Source organism: Cherax quadricarinatus, chromosome 67 (assembly GCF_038502225.1).
Source record: "Cherax quadricarinatus isolate ZL_2023a chromosome 67, ASM3850222v1, whole genome shotgun sequence".
NCBI classification, from domain to species: Eukaryota; Metazoa; Arthropoda; class Malacostraca; order Decapoda; family Parastacidae; genus Cherax; species Cherax quadricarinatus.
This window is the reverse complement of record NC_091358.1, coordinates 15,780,849-15,800,518: the sequence shown is the minus strand read 5'-3', so window position 1 is coordinate 15,800,518 and position 19,670 is coordinate 15,780,849. Positions and strand designations below refer to the sequence as shown.

Here is a 19,670-nt window from a genome sequence, read left to right as displayed (position 1 = left end):
GGTCATGTCTGCAGTGGTGTATGTAGCAGTTTGGTCGTAGGTATACTTGACTGTTCCGTCCTGGAGGTGATGATGGATTTCTGAAGACAGCATTGTGTTCTTATACTCCTTGGTTGTGTAGAAGTACACACCCTTCAGATATCGGACTTGTTGTGGTGCAGCAGTGTCAGTGACAGTGGCACCGTGAGGTGCATCCGCAGTGTCTTGTGTTTTTGCTTTCTTGGCTGGTGGCTGAACTGGTGAAGGCGAGATTTCCGACTGGTCAGTTGCTCTAGCAGTGGATGAAAGCGGTAGTGGACTCTCATTGGTGGGTTTTGCCGACGTCTCAGAGGTCTCTGATTGGTCCATCTCTGTGTCTAGTGGAGGTTGTGACAGCGGTGGAGCAGCGGTGATGCTGGTAATATTTGCAGTAGATTTTAGGATCTCAGTGGAAGGTGGTGATGCAGGGAATGTGAGGCCAGGCATATTATGTAGTTTGAAAAGTTCATTGATGGTGGTGTTGAAGGAACCAGGCTCAGCTGCATTCTGTACATGAGCATACATAATGCAACAAAGAATCTTGGTGGAGTCGGCAGTAGGTGCTGGCAGGGAAGTGGTGGGAGCAGCTTTCGTGGCATGTAGTATCTTGGTAGTGTCTGCTTGAAGCTTGGCGATAGCAGAATATGTGGTTGCTTGTGGGTTGGGTTTCTTTTGTTGTTGTTGTTTCTTGAGTATGTCTCTTCTGGTAGGGCACCTGGCAGCAAGAGTATGGTGGTCATTCTTGCAGTTCAAGCATTTAGGTGGTGAAGCAGTAGTGCAATTCTTGAAGTCATGACCCTCACGGCCACAGGTGGAGCAGAACTTCTTGTCCTTGGTAGGACAATCATTTGTGGTGTGTAAGTATGAGTAACAATTATAGCACTGTGAGATATGTTGGAATTTCTCTGCTTCGATGAAGGCTGGGTTGATGTGGAAATAGTGAATAGCCAGGCCTTCAGCGAGAGCTCTGGCTGCCATGTTGACGTCACTGAAGGTGACCTTCAGCATGGATGAAGCATTAGGTATTTTAGTAATGAAGTCCACCTTGGCCCAAGGGTTCTTTGCTTCGATAGATGACTTGATTTCTTCAGTGGCCTGTACAGTGATAAGGTTGTCGAGTCGCTTGAGGAACACAGTTCTCCTGGCCCTCAGTGCTGGGGAAGTCAAGACAAGAAATCCCTGGTCTCGTAGAGTGGTAGTAGCAGTGGTGGTAAGTAGTTTCTCAGCCTCTGTGTCGTCTGTACAGACGACAACAAAGGCCTCTTTGAGCGATAAAATCGCATTACATTTGACTTGCAGCCTGCCACTAACGACAGCTGCAAGTGCTAGTTTGGACGACTCATTGGTTATACCACTCGCTGGTTTGATCTTTACTCTGTTAGAGTAATGCATCGTGAGTAAGCAGTACCTGGATGACTGATAAGCGATGTCTGATGCTGACTCAACTAACATACAGAGGTAGGAAGACATTATATATAGGCGGAGAGTGAGGTGTGACGCACGTGACCTGAGGAATGTCATAAGAACATAAGAATGGAGGAACACTGTAGAAGGCCTACTGGCCCATGCGAGGCAGGTCCTTATCAAAACCACCTCTGCCTATGATGAGGACGGGTAGACGATGAAATCACGAGACTCCTGTGTTGTTGGGTTGGTGCTGCTTAAGTATCATGTATGCCAATGTTTTTGAAATTTTGTAGTTTCCAGTGTTGCGTTCAATAGTGTCGGTGACGGCGATTAGTGAGGCTTCTAGGCACCGTCGGCGTCTGAGGTCTGGTTCGGTGAGAACGAGTTGTGCCTCATTCCAGTTCATCAAATGCCCCGTGGAGTCTCTGTGGAGGACACATGCGTACCTTACATCGTCTCTGTTAGAGGCATTTCGATGCTCATTCAGGCGGACTGCAAGATCTCTGCCTGTCTCGCCTACATATTTCTTGGGACAGAACCCACAGGGGATAGCGTAGACGCCTGCTGTAGAAGTTAGAGGTGTGGGGCTGCGTTTCGTAGTGAGGTCTTTGATAGATGATGTGTTTATGGTGGAAACGTTGATGTTACTCATAGCAAGTGCCCTGCGAGTATTCGTGGCAACATCGCCACATGGGAGTACTATGAACTGTTTAGGGGGCTGTTCCATGGGCGGTTTGTTGAGGATAGCTTGTGCCTTGAGTCTGCAAGCTATCCTCAACAAACCGCCCATGGAACAGCCCCCTAAACAGTTCATAGTACTCCCATGTGGCGATGTTGCCACGAATACTCGCAGGGCACTTGCTATGAGTAACATCAACGTTTCCACCATAAACACATCTATCAAAGACCTCACTACGAAACGCAGCCCCACACCTCTAACTTCTACAGCAGGCGTCTACGCTATCCCCTGTGGGTTCTGTCCCAAGAAATATGTAGGCGAGACAGGCAGAGATCTTGCAGTCCACCTGAATGAGCATCGAAATGCCTCTAACAGAGACGATGTAAGGTACGCATGTGTCCTCCACAGAGACTCCACGGGGCATTTGATGAACTGGAATGAGGCACAACTCGTTCTCACCGAACCAGACCTCAGACGCCGACGGTGCCTAGAAGCCTCACTAATCGCCGTCACCGACACTATTGAACGCAACACTGGAAACTACAAAATTTCAAAAACATTGGCATACATGATACTTAAGCAGCACCAACCCAACAACACAGGAGTCACGTGATTTCATCGTCTACCCGTCCTCATCATAGGCAGAGGTGGTTTTGATAAGGACCTGCCTCGCATGGGCCAGTAGGCCTTCTACAGTGTTCCTCAATTCTTATGTTCTTATGACATTCCTCAGGTCACGTGCGTCACACCTCTCTCTCCGCCTATATATAATGTCTTCCTACCTCTGTATGTTAGAAGTGATCAAGGTCCCAGGACCGAAACGTTTTCTAATAAATATGTTATAGTGTTTGCTTACGTGTCTTTCTAAACCAACTTGTCGGTATTTATTACCAAGGTTTATACCAGATTTCTGCTTACCATGACTCCCAAGTCTTTTTCACATTCTGTATGACCAAGCTCTACTTCACCTAGATTATAGCTTCGAGGGTTATTTTCATTACCAAGGGCAAGTACCTTACACTTATCCACATTAAACTTCATCTGCCATTTCTCAGACCAAGACATTAATTTGTTCAAATCGTCCTGGAGTTCATTGATATCCTCCTCAGAGTGAATTATACGGCCTATCTTTGTATCATCAGCAAACTTACTCATGTCACTAGTAATCCCTTCATCAAGGTCATTAATGTAAATTATGAACAAGAGAGGGCCTAAAACTGATCCTTGTGGAACGCCACTAGTGACTAATCCCCATTCAGATTTCACTCCATTAATGGTAACTCTCTGCTTTCTATTGGTAAGCCATGCCTCAATCCATGCTAGAACTTTACCTCCTATACCATGAGCTGCCACTTTTCTTAAGAGTCTCTTGTGAGGTACTCTGTCGAAGGCTTTACTAAAATCCAAATAAACAATATCATATTCCTTATCACTGTCAACTGCCTCAAATGTTCTACTGAAGAACGTCAGTAAGTTTGTCAGGCAGGGACGACCTCTCGTGAATCCATGCTGAGATTCATTTATCAAGTTATGCTCTTCAAGGTGACTTCTGATAATGTCAGCTATAATTGATTCTAATAACTTGCCCAGTATAGATGTCAGGCTTATTGGACGGTAATTTGAAGGAGTGGACTTATCCCCTGATTTGAATATAGGAACCACATTAGCCATCTTCCACATCTCTGGCACAACACTGGTAAGGATGGACGCATTGAATACACTCGTTAATGAGAGTAAGACACATGTGCAACATCTGGGTATCTTTATTGTAGACGTTTCGCCATCCAGTGGCTTTATCAATACAAATTCTTGGACATAACTTGAAGACAGTAGAACTATGTACAGAAGATGAGGTAATCAGTCCCTCAACTTAGGAGTAGGTGCGAACAGCACCATAGTCGTGGAGATTCTGAAGCAGAAGAAAGAATCCTGGCGCTTATATAGTAACGTCAGGTGTAGCAGACGAGGGCATATTCACGGGTAGGCGGGATTCCCCAGTGGAAGTAGGTCCTTCCCAAAGAGATGAGTTAGTTGTAGTAGTTGTCGTAGTCGAGGAGGTTATGTACATGTCCTCAGAATTAAGATTCCATGATGTTGCAGTGTCTGACAAGTTGTGTATGAATGGTATACAATACCGACAAGATGAGATTAAGACACATGTGCAACATCTGGGTATCTTTATTGTAGACGTTTCGCCATCCAGTGGCTTTATCAATACAAATTTTAGGACATAACTTGAAGACAGTAGAACTATGTACAGAAGATGAGGTAATCAGTCCCTCAACTTAGGAGTAGGTGCGAACAGCACCATAGTCGTGGAGATTCTGAAGCAGAAGAAAGAATCCTGGCGCTTATATAGTAACGTCAGGTGTAGCAGACGAGGGCATATTCACTGGTAGGCGGGATTCCCCAGTGGAAGTAGGTCCTTCCCAAAGAGATGGGTTAGTTGTAGTAGTTGTCGTAGTCGAGAAGGTTATGTACATGTCCTCAGAATTAAGATTCCATGATGTTGCAGTGTCTGACAAGATGAATATGCCCTCGTCTGCTACACCTGACGTTACTATATAAGCGCCAGGATCCTTTCTTCTGCTTCAGAATCTCCACGACTATGGTGCTCTTCGCACCTACTCCTAGGTTGAGGGACTGATTACCTCATCTTCTGTACATAGTTCTACTGTCTTCAAGTTATGTCCTAGAATTTGTATTAATAAAGCCACTGGATGGCGAAACGTCTACAATAAAGATACCCAGATGTTGCACATGTCTTAATTTCATCAGGTTTGGGATCAGTTCCTCAGGATTTTCTGGAAGTACACAGTGATGTATCTTTCTCGCTTGTTCCCAGGAATACGGTTGAGGGGACTTCAAACGTTTAGATGTTTGACTGCACATATATGAGCAGTGAAAGTTCTTTGCACGTTTTCCAACTCGGCAACTTCGCCAGCCTTAAAAGTGGGCAGTTAGTTTACAGCAGTATTGAAAATCAAGACACACGTGCTAGGAGAAGGGTTCAGCTCCATGGAGCTGAACTCTTCTCCAGGCAAAGGGACTGGCCACCTCAAATACTTTTTCTCCAAGGTTGATTGATTACATCCTCTTTATTTCATTTCTGTTGTTCCCTTTGTATTTGACTGAAGAAGCCTACTGTGTAGCAAAACGTTCCATCAATAAAGATACCCAACTGTTGCACATGTCTTACTCTTCAACTGTCAGTGTTTTATACCATTTTCAACAATACAGTAGTATTCCAACCTGGAGAGAACTAATGGCGTATAGTATCATTATTGGCTAATCATCCCTTTGTTTGAAAGCTCTAATTATCCAGCTTATCATTTTCCTTTCTGTAGCAGTGACAACATTGCTGTGATTCTTGAATAATACCTCCCAAAACTTTTATTCTATTGAATGATTCGAGTTAATCCTGCACTCCGTTCTGTCTGTCCTTCATTTTACCACAGCGGAACGAAAGGAACTTGTCATCAGTAAACATCATATTGTGGAAAAGGACACTTCGTACAGTTCAGGACATTTATTAAAGGAAACGTTTCGCCACGAGTCATTTCTTCAGTCCTAATACAAAAAAAAAAAACTAAGAAAACGCGTATATATATATAGTGGTATGAGTCAGGTGAAGTGTCGCGTGGGTACTGGTGGTAATAGTAGTAGTCATCGTAGTAGTAATGGAACTAAGGTGGTGAGACGGATGGCTACAGAGGGACCTGGAAATAAATGGTATAAAATACCGACACAATGGAAATATAAACACAAATGCAGTATAATGTGATTCTTTATTGACAACGTTTCACCCACACAGTGGGCTTTTTCAAGTCACACACGGATCTACAGAGGGACCTGTTGACATGTTACAGCAGTTTCCAGAATGGGTAATATCCTGTTGATTAGCAATTTTGAGATACTGTAACTACCGGACTTTTGCTTTATAGTGTTACAGCAATTAGGGCAGCTTCTATGCATTTTCTCCGTCTTAAATCGTCTTGATAAATTAGACACGTGTGCAACTCTTGGGTATCTTTATTGAGGAAACGTTTCGCCACACAGTGGCTTCATCAGTCCATACAAAGGAGAATCTTGAAGAACAGGAGGAGAATGAGGTAATCAGTCCCTCAACCTTGAGTCGATGTGGTCAGTCCATCAATCTTAAATAGAATATTCAAGATTGAATAGAGATTGATGGACTGACCACATCGACTCAAGGTTGAGGGACTGATTACCTCATTCTCCTCCTGTTCTTCAAGATTCTCCTTTGTATGGACTGATGAAGCCACTGTGTGGCGAAACGTTTCCTCAATAAAGATACCCAAGAGTTGCACACGTGTCTAATTTATCAACATGTCGGTTCTCTGAACCATTCACCTTAAATCGTCTTCTTTAATCACTAGTTTAGCCTCACTGAATTTCATGAGGTGTCCAATATCATCCCTATGTTGAACACATGCGTTTTTACGGTCATAATTTCTGTAACCATTTTTGTGTTCTGTAATTCTAATGTTCAGAGATCTGGCTGTTTCTCCCACATATGGAAATAAATGGTATAAAATACCGACACAATGGCAATATAAACATATGCAGTAAAATGTGATTCTTTATTGACAATGTTTCGCCCACACAGTGGGCTTTTTCAAGTAAACAGATCTACCTGGGGTGAACGAACGAACGAAAGTTCAGGTAAGATCCCAAATGGGATGAGCGGGAAAGACGGGACAGACGAAGAATAGTGCTAGAGAGGAGTGTTCTTAGTCGTGGAAATAGAGCCAGGGCTTAACCCAGCAGCGAAGGCGATCGTAGGACAGATATTGAGAAGAGAAATTCAGGCTCTTCTGTTGGGACTCCGGTGGGGTGAGCGAGGAGGAAGGGACATGCAACGTTTAGCGCTAGAGAGGAGTGTAGAACTGGGCCATGTCTTAACCCAAAAGCTAAGGCGAACGTGGGTCAGAGAATGGTACCTGTCAGTGAATCCAAGGTTATTTGTAAATAGGGTTAGGAGCAGGATCATGCATGGAGTAGAAAAGGTTGTGTTGGTTTGTGGGTCTGCGAATGTCTTCGTCAAGGAGAGAGGTCCAGTAGTCATGTCGTGTCTCAAGTTTGTCTGTCACTGAGCGCCTTCCAGTACAGATTCAGTGCAGGGATGTCTAATTGGGCATGGAGAGACTCGCTTGTGGCGAAGTCCTCCCATCTAACATCAAGCACCCAGCGCAGCGCCTTGTTCTGGACACGCTGCAGTTTAAGTAAGTTTGTTTTTGCTGCAAGAGAGAGGGCTAGAGGAGAGTAAGTTAACAGAGGACGTATTAGGGATTTGTAGAGGTGTAGTTTGGTGCGTTGAGAGGCATGTTTCAGCTTGTAGAGGCCCGCAAGGGCCTTACTAGCTATTGCATGCCTTGAGTGAATGTGTCCCTGTAAACGAAGAAGGTAGTCAAGATTAACGCCAAGGACAGTGACAGATTGTGTGATGGGGATGTAAGTGCGGGTGTCAGCTGTTCTGAGCTCGACAGGTAATGGAGGATCACGTTTCCTGTAGTTAAAATACGTAATGCTGGATTTAGCTGCATTGGTTTTGATCCTCCATTTTTGTTCCCAGATGGCTATCCTGTCTACCTCATTTTGTGTTTTGTGTGTGAGTGTATCTATATTGGCATGAGTGATAAGTTGTGTAATGTCGTCTGCATAGGCTAGAGTGATGGAGTTGTGGTATACAGGTGTTGGAATGTCGTTAGTGTATAAAATGTAGAGGGTAGGGGAGAGGAGAGATCCCTGGGGTACTCCAGCGTTTAGTGTGAAGTAGTCAGAGTAACAGCCTTGGAATTTGATTCTCATGGTACGGCCGTCTAGGAAGTTGCAGAGGAGTTTACGAGTATTGAGAGGCAGGTTGAAGTTAGTGCAGAGTTTGTACTTGAGCCCTTCGTGCCAGACAGTGTCAAATGCTTTTTCAACGTCTTTTGCAACCAGGGCTGTCCTGTTTCTTTGTTTTGTGTTGATGTGGATGTAGTTGAGAATGATGTTAATGGCATCCTGTGTGGATGCCATTAACATCTGTGTGCTCTGAAGCCAAACTGGCAATCAGAAAGTAGAGAATTGTGTTCCAGGTATCTGTGAAGGCGATGATTGATGAGTTTTTCAAAGAGTTTTCCTAAAGTTTCGAGGAGGCTGATAGGGCGATAGTTTCTAGGGTCAGAGTGGTCTTTATTGGGTTTAGGAAGGAGGATAGCAGTAGAGGAAGTATCCAGAGGCAAGGGAGGCATTGAGGAGGTTTGTGTAGGCAGTAATGATAGAGTAAAAGGACACAAGTGCAACTAATGTGACATTTATTGTGGCAACGTTTCGCTTTCCAGGAGCTTTATCAAGTCATTACAAACAATACATGGACACAGAGGGTATATAAAGGCTCTGAGTGAGGTGCAATACTAGTGAGGTACCATTTCGATGTTCACTAGTGGTAGTAGTAGTAGTAGTAGTAGTAGTAGTAACAAAAATAATACAATATGGAAGAGCAATTAATTCGTACATGAGTAAAAGGATATAAAAGCTATTACTTGGGTAACATAAAAATAGGTTGGACAAATATAGACTGGAAAGAGGCAGTTTTTTTTTTTTTTGTCAGTGTTCACTCTCTGTAATATGCTTTGTGTAGTATAACAGGAGAGACTATGTGATGGCAGGGTTTACTGTTTTCTGGAGGATTCTTGCTAAGACTTCGGAGATGGTGAAGCTGCCGTTGTTTTGTTTAATTGTATTCGAAACAGCGATCAGTGCTGATTCAAGGCACTTGCGTCTGCGGAAATTAGTTTCTTTGATCACTAATTGGGCGTCTCTGAATTTCATGAGATGATTGGTGGAATTTCGGTGTTGTACACAGGCGTTGTTTAAGTTGTCGTTCCTACATGCGTAAATGTGTTCATTGAGGCGGGTGTCGAGGTTTCTTGCTGTTTCACCTACGTAGATCTAGTCACAGCCTCCACAGGGTATAGTGTAAACTCCTGCATTGACTGGTTCGTGGTGCTTGGGTTTTGTCCTGGTTAGATCCTTTATTGAAGTGGTAGAAGCGATGGCGACTCTGGTGTTAGCTTGTGAAAGTACTTTTGAGACGTTTAGTGCAACCTGGCTGTTGGGAAGAATTATAACTTTGTTGGGAGCGGTGTTGATGCGTGGAGAATTGATGATCTGAAGAGCTCTTTTCTTGCAGTCTTTGATGAAAAAAGAAGGAAATTGTAACTCAGTGAATGTTTGGTGAATGTAAGTACATTCCTCGTCAAGAAACTCAGGACTACAAATTCGGTATGCTCTTAGGAAAAACCCGATGATGATGCCTCTTTTGGTCTTGGTATCTTGACTGGAATAGAAGTGTGTGAGATCATTTTTATTGGTGGGTTTCCGATAAACTTGAAATCTTAGGTTGTTGTCTACTTTGTGAATGAGGACGTCGAGGAAAGGTAGCTTGTCATTGGACTCTTCTTCTAGTGTAAACTGAATCGCTGGTTCAACTGCGTTGAGCCTTGCCTGAAGATCCCGTACATGAAAACGTTTTGGAGTTATTACGAGGACATCGTCCACGTAACGTAACCAAGTGACGCTTGAAGGGATGATGTTGGCGAAGTGTTCGGACTCTAGGTGTTCCATGTATAAGTTGGCTAGGACGGCACTTATTGGGGACCCCATTCCCATGCCGTAGGTTTGTTTGTAGAGCTTGTTATTGAAAGAAAAACAGTTGAAATTAACACAGAGTTCAATCAAGTCAACAAAATCTCCGGGAGGTAAAGGAAGATTAAGGTCCTGGTTGACTTTACGTCGTAGAACCTCGATTGCTTTTTTGGTAGGTACTTTTGTGAAGAGGGAAGTCACATCCAAACTGCTTAGTTTCTTGTTACGGATGGAGAGGTTACGGATGCGGTTGAGAAGGTCGCCTGAGTGTTTAAGATGAGCGGGGCTGATGGTCCCCAGAAGAGTCCAATGACAAGCTACCTTTCCTTGACGTCCTCATTCACAAAGTAGACAACAACCTAAGATTTCAAGTTTATCGGAAACCCACCAATAAAAATGATCTCACACACTTCTATTCCAGTCAAGATACCAAGACCAAAAGAGGCATCATCATCGGGTTTTTCCTAAGAGCATACCGAATTTGTAGTCCTGAGTTACAATTTCCTTCTTTTTTCATCAAAGACTGCAAGAAAAGAGCTCTTTAGATCATCAATTCTCCACGCATCAACACCGCTCCCAACAAAGTTATAATTCTTCCCAACAGCCAGGTTGCACTAAACGTCTCAAAAGTACTTTCACAAGCTAACACCAGAGTCGCCATTGCTTCTACCACTTCAATAAAGGATCTAACCAGGACAAAACCCAAGCACCACGAACCAGTCAATGCAGGAGTTTACACTATACCCTGTGGAGGCTGTGACAAGATCTACGTAGGTGAAACAGCAAGAAACCTCGACACCCGCCTCAATGAACACATTTACGCATGTAGGAACGACAACTTAAACAACGCCTGTGTACAACACCGAAATTCCACCAATCATCTCATGAAATTCAGAGACGCCCAATTAGTGATGAAAGAAACTAATTTCCGCAGACGCAAGTGCCTTGAATCAGCACTGATCGCTGTTTCGAATACAATTAAACAAAACAACGGCAGCTTCACCATCTCCGAAGTCTTAGCAAGAATCCTCCAGAAAACAGTAAACCCTGCCATCACATAGTCTCTCCTGTTATACTACACAAAGCATATTACAGAGAGTGAACACTGACATAAAAAAAAAAAAAAAAAAAAAAAAAAAACTGCCTCTTTCCAGTCTATATTTGTCCAACCTATTTTTATGTTACCCAAGTAATAGCTTTTATATCCTTTTACTCATGTACGAATTAATTGCTCTTCCATATTGTATTATTTTTGTTACTACTATTACTTCTACTACTACTACTACCACTTGTGAACATCGAAATAGTACCTCACTAGTATTGCACCTCACTCAGAGCCTTTATATACCCTCTGTGTCCATGTATTTTTTGTAATGGCTTGATAAAGCTCCTGGAGAGCGAAACGTTGCCACAATAAATGTCACATTAGTTGCACTTGTGTCCTTTTACTTTACATATTGTCGGTAATTCTACCAACTTTATTACAGTAATGATAGAGTCAGGAAGGTGTTTCAGGATAATATGGTTTAGGCCAGAGGCACCAGGGGCCTTGGGAGGAAGGTGTCTGAGGAGAGTTTTAATGTCTGTGTTGGTGAAAGGAGTGTCAAGTTCTTGGGAGGAGGTAAGAGAGTCCAGGTTGTTGTGGCTGTCTGGTGTTGTTTCGTGTGTGTGTGTGTAGTGTTCCAGTGTTCTATGTTCTGAATGTGTTGAATAGCATTAGGGTGGGGTGGGTGAGGGTGGAAGATGTTCTCCCAGATGTGTTTGAAGATGTTAGTAGCAGCCTGCGGGTCTGAGATGTGTGTGTTGTTGTGTGTGATATGTTTGAATTTGTTGGTGGGAGTGGTGCCTCTGATTTTTTTGATAAAGTTCCAGATGGCTTTGGTGTTTTTGATACGCTGTTTGTCCGCTTGTAGTATGAGCTGTGACCAGTGATTGTTGTGGTCTTGGTTTAGACTTTGTAGAATGTTGTTTCTGAGGTAAGTGAGATCTAATCGGACTTTATTAAATCTGTGTGTTGTAGAGAAAGTGGTTGTGGTAACAGATAATTAGTCTTCTTGTTCTGATTGAGGGTTTGATGGAATAACGAGTGGTGTGGGTTTTCTTTGGTATTGCGGTGTTGGCTGCTTGTGTAATGGTGTCTTGGATGAGAGCAAGTTGAGAGTCAGTGTCAGAGATGGGTTTGTTGTTGTAGTCATAGGTGAGGTTAGTCTTATCTGTGTGTTGTTTGAAGGCATCCCAGTCAGCGTTCTTGTAGGAGAAGGAAAATGTGGCCGGGATGAGGATAGGGTTGGAGGAGATGTTTAAGATGATGGGAATGTGATCAGAGCCTGTAATAGGGCCAGGTGATACGTAGTGTTGAAAGAGAGAGCTGGCTCGGTTTGCCAGAATGATGTCGGGTTTGCCTTGGCCAGTGTGATTGTTGAAGGTGTTGAAGTCTGGGCCGAGGTGAACTAGGTGTTTGTGGTTTGTGAAGTTGAGTAATTGGTGAACAAGTTGGTTATTACTGGTGTGATAAAAGGCAGTGTGTTTGGCATTCATATCAGCTAGTAGGTATGTTGGTGTAGTTGAAGACTAAGGAAAGGTCGTGTATGTTGAGAGTAGTGTTTGGGCGAGCATAGGTGGTGAAAAAGATAAAGGGGCCAAGGTGGGTGTGTATTCTGACTGCAAGACAGTGTTGTTGTATAAAAGGGATTGGGAAAAATTCGTGTTTTATGTTGGATTTGACAAGGATGGCAACCCCATCGTGGGGATCATAGGGGGACTGTAGTGCAGTATAACCATAATGGCGGATACATTGAGGGGCTTTGAGGCAGGTACTGTTTAGCAAAACTATATCTGGCCTCTGCTTCAAGGAGCTAATTGTAAAGTAAGAACGTACGTTGAACTGAATCACCTTAAACATGATTTAATGGTTTCGTCATAGCAAAGTTAATGTCGGGGGAGGAGTTTGGATTAAAGCCCGTGATAGTGGTGCCATCAGTGGATGTGTTTGTAGGTGCTGCGGACCCATTTCCTGGAGGGGGAGGAAGAGATGGATCTGTTTGTGAGCAGACCTTCTGCAGTGTTCTTCCATTCCTATGTTCTTATGTGGGACAGCGATGAAGAAGTTTCTTCGCAAGTGGTTCAGCTATGTTATAGAAGCCACTATTCTGGTTGAAGTTGTCGGATATAGAAATAAGTGATGATTCCAGGATTCTTCGGTATTGAGTGTTGTCTTCTGTGGCTATAAGTCTTGAGTTTCTGTAGTTCATCAAGTGGTTGTGTGAATTACGGTGTTGTACACAGGCATTCCTTGTATCGTCAGACCTGCTTGCGTATTGGTGTTCTGAAATACGTGGCTTCTATAACATAGCTGAACCACTTGCCAAGAAACTTCTCCATCGCTATCCCACATAAGAACATAGGAATGGAAGAACACTGCAGAAGGTCTGCTCACAAACTTATCCAATCTCCTTTCCAAGCTACCCAAGATTTTAGACTCAATAACCCCACTCGGTACATCAGATGCAGCATTCTCCACCTGACCTCAGCATTCTGAACCTGACTATAAATACTCGCGTACCTTCCACCCCAGGTAGCATCACAGTCCAGCACCACGTGGACAGACACATGGCTTCTGCCGAAAGGAAGAGGTCATGATGTTCCAGGGGCACGACGGATGACTCGGATTTAGAAATGGACGACTCGGATTTAGAAATGTGGGGCGCAATCCTAGCGAAGAAGTTGCGAGACCACTCCGTGTCATCAGAGGAAAAGTCTTCAGTTCTGACAAGCCTAACCATGCAACCAGAGAATACGGAAGGATGGATCAGTGTAAACAGTAAGACATGCCGTCCCTCCAAGGAGCAGGTAAACCAGCTCAAATCACCTTCCAGATTCAAGGTAAAGGCTTATGGGGAACACAAAACCCACTATGGCGTGGTTACACACCTGGAAACACGGCACAAACTGAGGTTCAAGATATGGTTCAACCTGAGGGGAGAACCAATACTGACTCCTATCAACAGGGAAATGCATATCACCTTGAAGAAAGTCATGGAGACAGACCGCTCCTTCACCCTGGAGGAACTGGATTCTCAGCAGATCACCAAGGGTGTAGTGATGCGATACCCGCTGATGATGCCCATCGAGGCAGTAGCAGCTCACCCTAGTGTCGTGTCAGCTCAGCGTCTCAAGGCAAAGTCGGCAGGCAACGCACCAACCCGGCAGGTCCTCATTCAGCATGTAGCACCGCTGCCATCCCAGCTGGACCTCGGTTCTTGGGGCAGGTACGATGTCAGGACCTTCACGGCAGAACCAGTTCGCTGTTTCAAGTGCCAGCGTTACGGACACCTGGGTGCACTCTGTCCGAACAGAGTAATCTGCGGTGTCTGCAGCCAGCCCCACCCTACCGAGGACTGCATCACCAAGCTGAAGAATGCATCGCCACCCACTCCACGATGCCCGAATTGCAGGCAGAAACACCATGCCTGGAACCCTCGATGCCCTGAGAGGCTCACTAGATTTCGTGAGGCCTGGAAGACACCAACGACGAGACAGCATTCTATGGCAGAGCATCACCCTCAGCAGACGATGGGTGCAGAGAATCCTGCCTTACTGCAGAACTCTCATCAGGCAACCCAGCTCAATGCCCAGGAATTTCCGACCCATGAAGACTCAACCAGGCGTCATGAACAGGAGCATCCTCCCCCACTACCGCAACGAAGAAACAAAAACATGAACAAGCGGCGCCAACAGGAAACATCTGGGCAACGCAATCAGCAGACGGCACTATACGAGCCCCCACCGGCCTCCTTGCCAGGCACAGCCACTATGCAGGCTGTGCTTGCACCTCACCAGCAGATGCCGGGTACACAACTTGGCATACAGCAACAGGCCACGGTGTGCACAGTGAAGAAATACAATCCTCAGCAGTCCCCACAGATTACAACAGCCCAGATAATATCCACTGCTTCGAACCCACCGACAATGCAGGCCCTCAACAGAGAGGATCTCTTAACACTCAAGACATTCACGGATATTATCTGCAACACAATCACCTCCACGGAACAACAGAGCATGTTCCGGCAGATGGTCAGCACACTCCTGAGGGTGTGCTTACTGACAGAGCAGGAAACAGTGGATGCCATGAATCTGCAGATTATCAGAGCGGACAGAGCCCAGTCCCCAGCTCAGGAAACAGCTGAGATGGAGTAACCTCAGTCGCTTATGAGGCACACTAGCTGAACTGTCCGGAACAATGCCTGAGCAGCATATGCTCCTTCAGGAGCCAGAGACGGGTCATCTCAAGATTAAGACCCGTGCCAGGACCCTGGTCTTGGCGAACATTATGCATACGCCCCAGGTAGATCTGTTTGTGACTTGAAAAAGCCCACTGTGTGGGCGAAACGTTGTCAATAAAGGATCACATTATACTGCATATGTGTTTATATTTCCATGGTGGAGAGGTAAAGATGATGCGATCAGTCCAGTTGCATTGTAGGAGCAATTCTGAGATGGTCAGTCCCTCAGCCAAGGCAAGTATCCAGCATTATAATGCTCAATACTTTGAAGCTCAACACTTCTCATGGATGAGGGACTGACCACCTCAGAACCACTACTTCAATGCTGAGGGACTGATCACATCATTTATATCTCTCCACAGGTGCTGGTGTCTCCCTAACACCACCAGAAACAACAATAACAACTACAGCATTAAAAGTAAGTGATTGCAACACTAACAGTAACTTCAACAGTTCAACAACAATAACAGCAACAGTTACAACAATAACTATAACTACAACAACAGTAAATCTAAGCCAAGCAAAAACAGTAACAATTACATCAACGATAACAGTAAGGACAACAGCAAAAATGGTATCTATAACACCAGTAATTTACATCAACTACAAAACCAGCAGCAACAACAGCAACAACAAATACAAAACCAGTAATAACCACAAGATATTTTAGATTTTGCTTTTGAAATTGGTAGTTTATTGTGTACTATATCCATCATGTGGACTATAATGGATAGTTTATTATGCATCTCATATCTATCCTATGGATGGATATGCGGTGCACATGGATACACAAAAAGCCTAGGAACTAGGCCCCAAAAGGAATAGAAGTACATCTGGTTTTATATCTACAGTTCACTTACCTGTTACAAGCAAATTTAGGAAATTTGCTAAATATATCTGGTATCTCGGTCATTAATGAGATATTTTGACAAATCACTAAGTGGACAATTAAGTACATAGTGTTCAAGACAGTGACCATAGGCTTGGCTACATACTTTACATTTGGTTTGATCATCATCTGTAAGTCTGCCAAACTGCCAGAAGTACTTATAACCAAGCCTAACATCAGTTAGTTTGTTCACATTGCAAGTTGCTCCCTACATGTACTTATCTACGTCCATGTTATACTGGGTCATAGATCTACTCAAGCTTCTAACTGCATTCTTATAATATTGTTTAAATATATACTTCTCCCCAAATATTATTCTTAATGTTAGACATAGACAGACTAAAGTTATATTATACATTTTCCCCCAATGGTACTTATTTTGGCTAATTTATAAACTTTTTCATGAAGGAGTAATTCAGTGTGTGATGACAGTTACATCAATTATGCATTAATTTTTTCCCGGATTTTTTAGTATATCTGACTTCTCCAATGAGTCATTACGTGAGTCAAGTTCAGTGTCATAAGTTAAATTTAGCACCAGATAACTAAAACAACTGCAAAACCAATAACAATAACTACAAAACCACCAAGAATAACTACAAAATCACCAACAGTTACTACAAAAGCAACAACAAGTTCAGTGTTTATGTATAATGTCGTTATTGCAGGTGATTTTAGTTTTTTTTTTGATCGGTTGACCGGTTGTTGAGTACTAGTTTTTGTTCTTTGTCAAAGTTGGATAAGGTTTCCCCTACCTATCTATGTATTATATATAGATATCAGTTACCGTATCATTTTATGTCTTATTTATTATTTCGTGTACTGTTTAAATAATATATATATATATATATATATATATATATATATATATATATATATATATATATATATATATATATATATATATATATATATATCTTGTAGAATGTGCATTCTACAAGATTGATGGACTGAACACATCGACTCCAGGCTGAGGGACTGATTACCTCATACTCCTCCTCTCCTTACGCTTTCCTCTTTGTATTGGACTGATGAAGCCACTGTGTGGCGAAACGTTTCCTGAATAAAGATTCCCATATGCTGCATAAGTGTCTCAATCTTCAACTTGTCGGTTTTTCAAACCATTCATCACATATATATGCATATATAAATTATATTGTCAAGGTTGGCTAAGTTTGTCCTATCTATGTATTATATATATATATATATATATATATATATATATATATATATATATATATATATATATATATATATATATAATGTCCGTTGTTTTTTCCGTGTTATTAATTATTCCATGTACTGAAATATTTTAAATAAAATATATAAAAAAAAAAATTGTAAAATAGGGGAAATGGTATGGTGATACCGACAAGATGTGGAAAAAGACACTTATGTACAGTTCAGGATATTTATTAGAGGAGACGTTTCGCCACGAGTGGCTTCTTCAGGACTGAAGAAGCCACTCGTGGCGAAACGTCTTTTTCCACAAATTGTAAAATGACTACAAAAACAATTACAGCGGCTACAATAACTACAATGCTGCCAGCAGCTGCGATAACTATAACACAAATACCGTGAAAGTTAAGAAACATGTGCAACATCTGGTTATCATTATTGTAGACGTTTCGCCATCCAGTGGCTTTATTAATACAGATTCTAGGATATAATTAGAAAACAAAAGAACTATATACAATAAAGATAACCAATGTTGCACAACTTTTATCTTGTCGGTATTGTTAGGTAACACACATATGCAACAGTTAGGTATCTTTATTTCGAAACGTTTCGCCTACACAGTAGGCTTCTTCAGTCGAGTACAGAAAAGTTGATAGAAGCAGAAGATACTTGAAGACGATGTAATCAGTCCATCACCCTTCTCCAGACTGAGGGACTGACCACCTCAAAACTTTAAGGGTGATGGACTGATTACATCGTCTTCAAGTATCTTCTGCTTCTATCAACTTTTCTGTACTCGACTGAAGAAGCCTACTGTGTAGGCGAAACGTTTCGAAATAAAGATACCTAACTGTTGCATATGTGTCTTACCTAACAATCTGTCGGTATTTTATACCATTTTAATGTTCTTGTCGGTATTGTACAACTGTCTTGCACAACACAATACCAGTAGCAACATCAGCAACAATAACTATTAATTCTAGCAACATTAACTGCAATTCCATCAATAACTCAAACTCCAGCAGCACTATAACACTACCCTCACAACACTAAGTACAACACCAATAATAATACTTATGACAATAATAAGTATGACACCAACACTGCAATACCAAGAGTTGCAAGTAAAAATAACTACAACACTAGCAACAACAATAAATCACTAGCAACACCACCAGTATCACCAGTAATAATAACTACAGCACCACCACCACCAGTAACAATAACAGCTACATCAACACCACCATCACCACCAACAACACCACCACCAACACCACCAACACCACCACCGACACCACCACCAGTAACAATAACAGCTACATCAACACCACCACCAACAACACCACCAACAACAACACCACCACCACCACCACCACCAACACCACCACCACCACCAACACCACCACCACCACCACCAACACCACCACCAACACTACCACCAGTAACAATAACAGCTACATCAACACCACCACCACCACCACCAACACCACCACCAACACTACCACCAGTAACAATAACAGCTACATCAACAGAACACAGCCACGACCAGTATCATCACCACCAGTAACAATAACAACAACAACAACACCAACCCCACCACCAGTAACAACAATAGCTACATCAGCAGCAACACCACCACCACCAAGAACAACTACAGCAACAACTTTAACACCACCACCAGCACCAAGAACAACAATAATAATAACCCCTCTCAGCATTTCCTGTCATCATCAACATTGCTACAACGAGCATTAACTCATTCGTTGACTAATTGTAAACAGTCTTACGTCGCCATAAATTGCCCGTTGTAGACAGTAAACAGATGAAATGCGTCAGTTTAATTGAAAATAAATGTATTTGTCTTATTGTATTTTGGTACACGAGACTTGAATAATATATAAATTGTATTCACTGTATTTGCTGTTCGGTATGATAACCATGCGATACTCGTCTTTATGTTCATGGAATAATAAGGTCGAGATTACCCTGGCACGGTGTTCTGTCCACGGGATGACACAAGGACCAGTGTTCAATACACTTATTCCACTCTCTTAACACTGGCACTAGTGTGAGTCAGTGTTCAACACACTCGTTCCACTCAATACTGGCACTAGTGTGAGCCAGTGTTCAACACACTCGTTCCACTCAATACTGGCACTAGTGTGAGCCAGTGTTCAACACACTCGTTCCACTCAATACTGGCACTAGTGTGAGCCAGTGTTCAACACACTCGTTCCACTCAATACTGGCACTAGTGTCAGCCAGTGTTCAACACACTCGTTCCACTCAATACTGGCACTAGTGTCAGCCAGTGTTCAACACACTCGTTCCACTCAATACTGGCACTAGTGTCAGCCAGTGTTCAACACACTCGTTCCACTCAATACTGGCACTAGTGTGAGCCAGTGTTCAACACACTCGTTCCACTCAATACTGGCACTAGTGTCAGCCAGTGTTCAACACACTCGTTCCACTCAATACTGGCACTAGTGTCAGCCAGTGTTCAACACACTCGTTCCACTCAATACTGGCACTAGTGTCAGCCAGTGTTCAACACACTCGT

The 19,670-nt window shown here is 43.0% G+C and overlaps 1 protein-coding gene across 6 annotated transcripts in view; it reads left to right on the top strand.

Annotated features, from left to right (window-relative positions):
• Nucleotides 1-19,670, top strand: part of LOC128699669 (serine-rich adhesin for platelets-like) — a 1,564,428-nt gene that overhangs the window by 128,084 nt on the left and 1,416,674 nt on the right. For 2 of the 6 annotated variants that reach the window (XM_070099415.1, XM_070099411.1), the window contains exon 2: nt 15,402-15,457. The exons of the other annotated variants lie outside the window; for them this stretch is intronic. The gene's annotated coding sequence lies outside the window, so the exon portion shown is untranslated. The remainder of the gene's footprint in view (nt 1-15,401; nt 15,458-19,670) is intronic. 6 annotated transcript variants of the gene reach the window in all.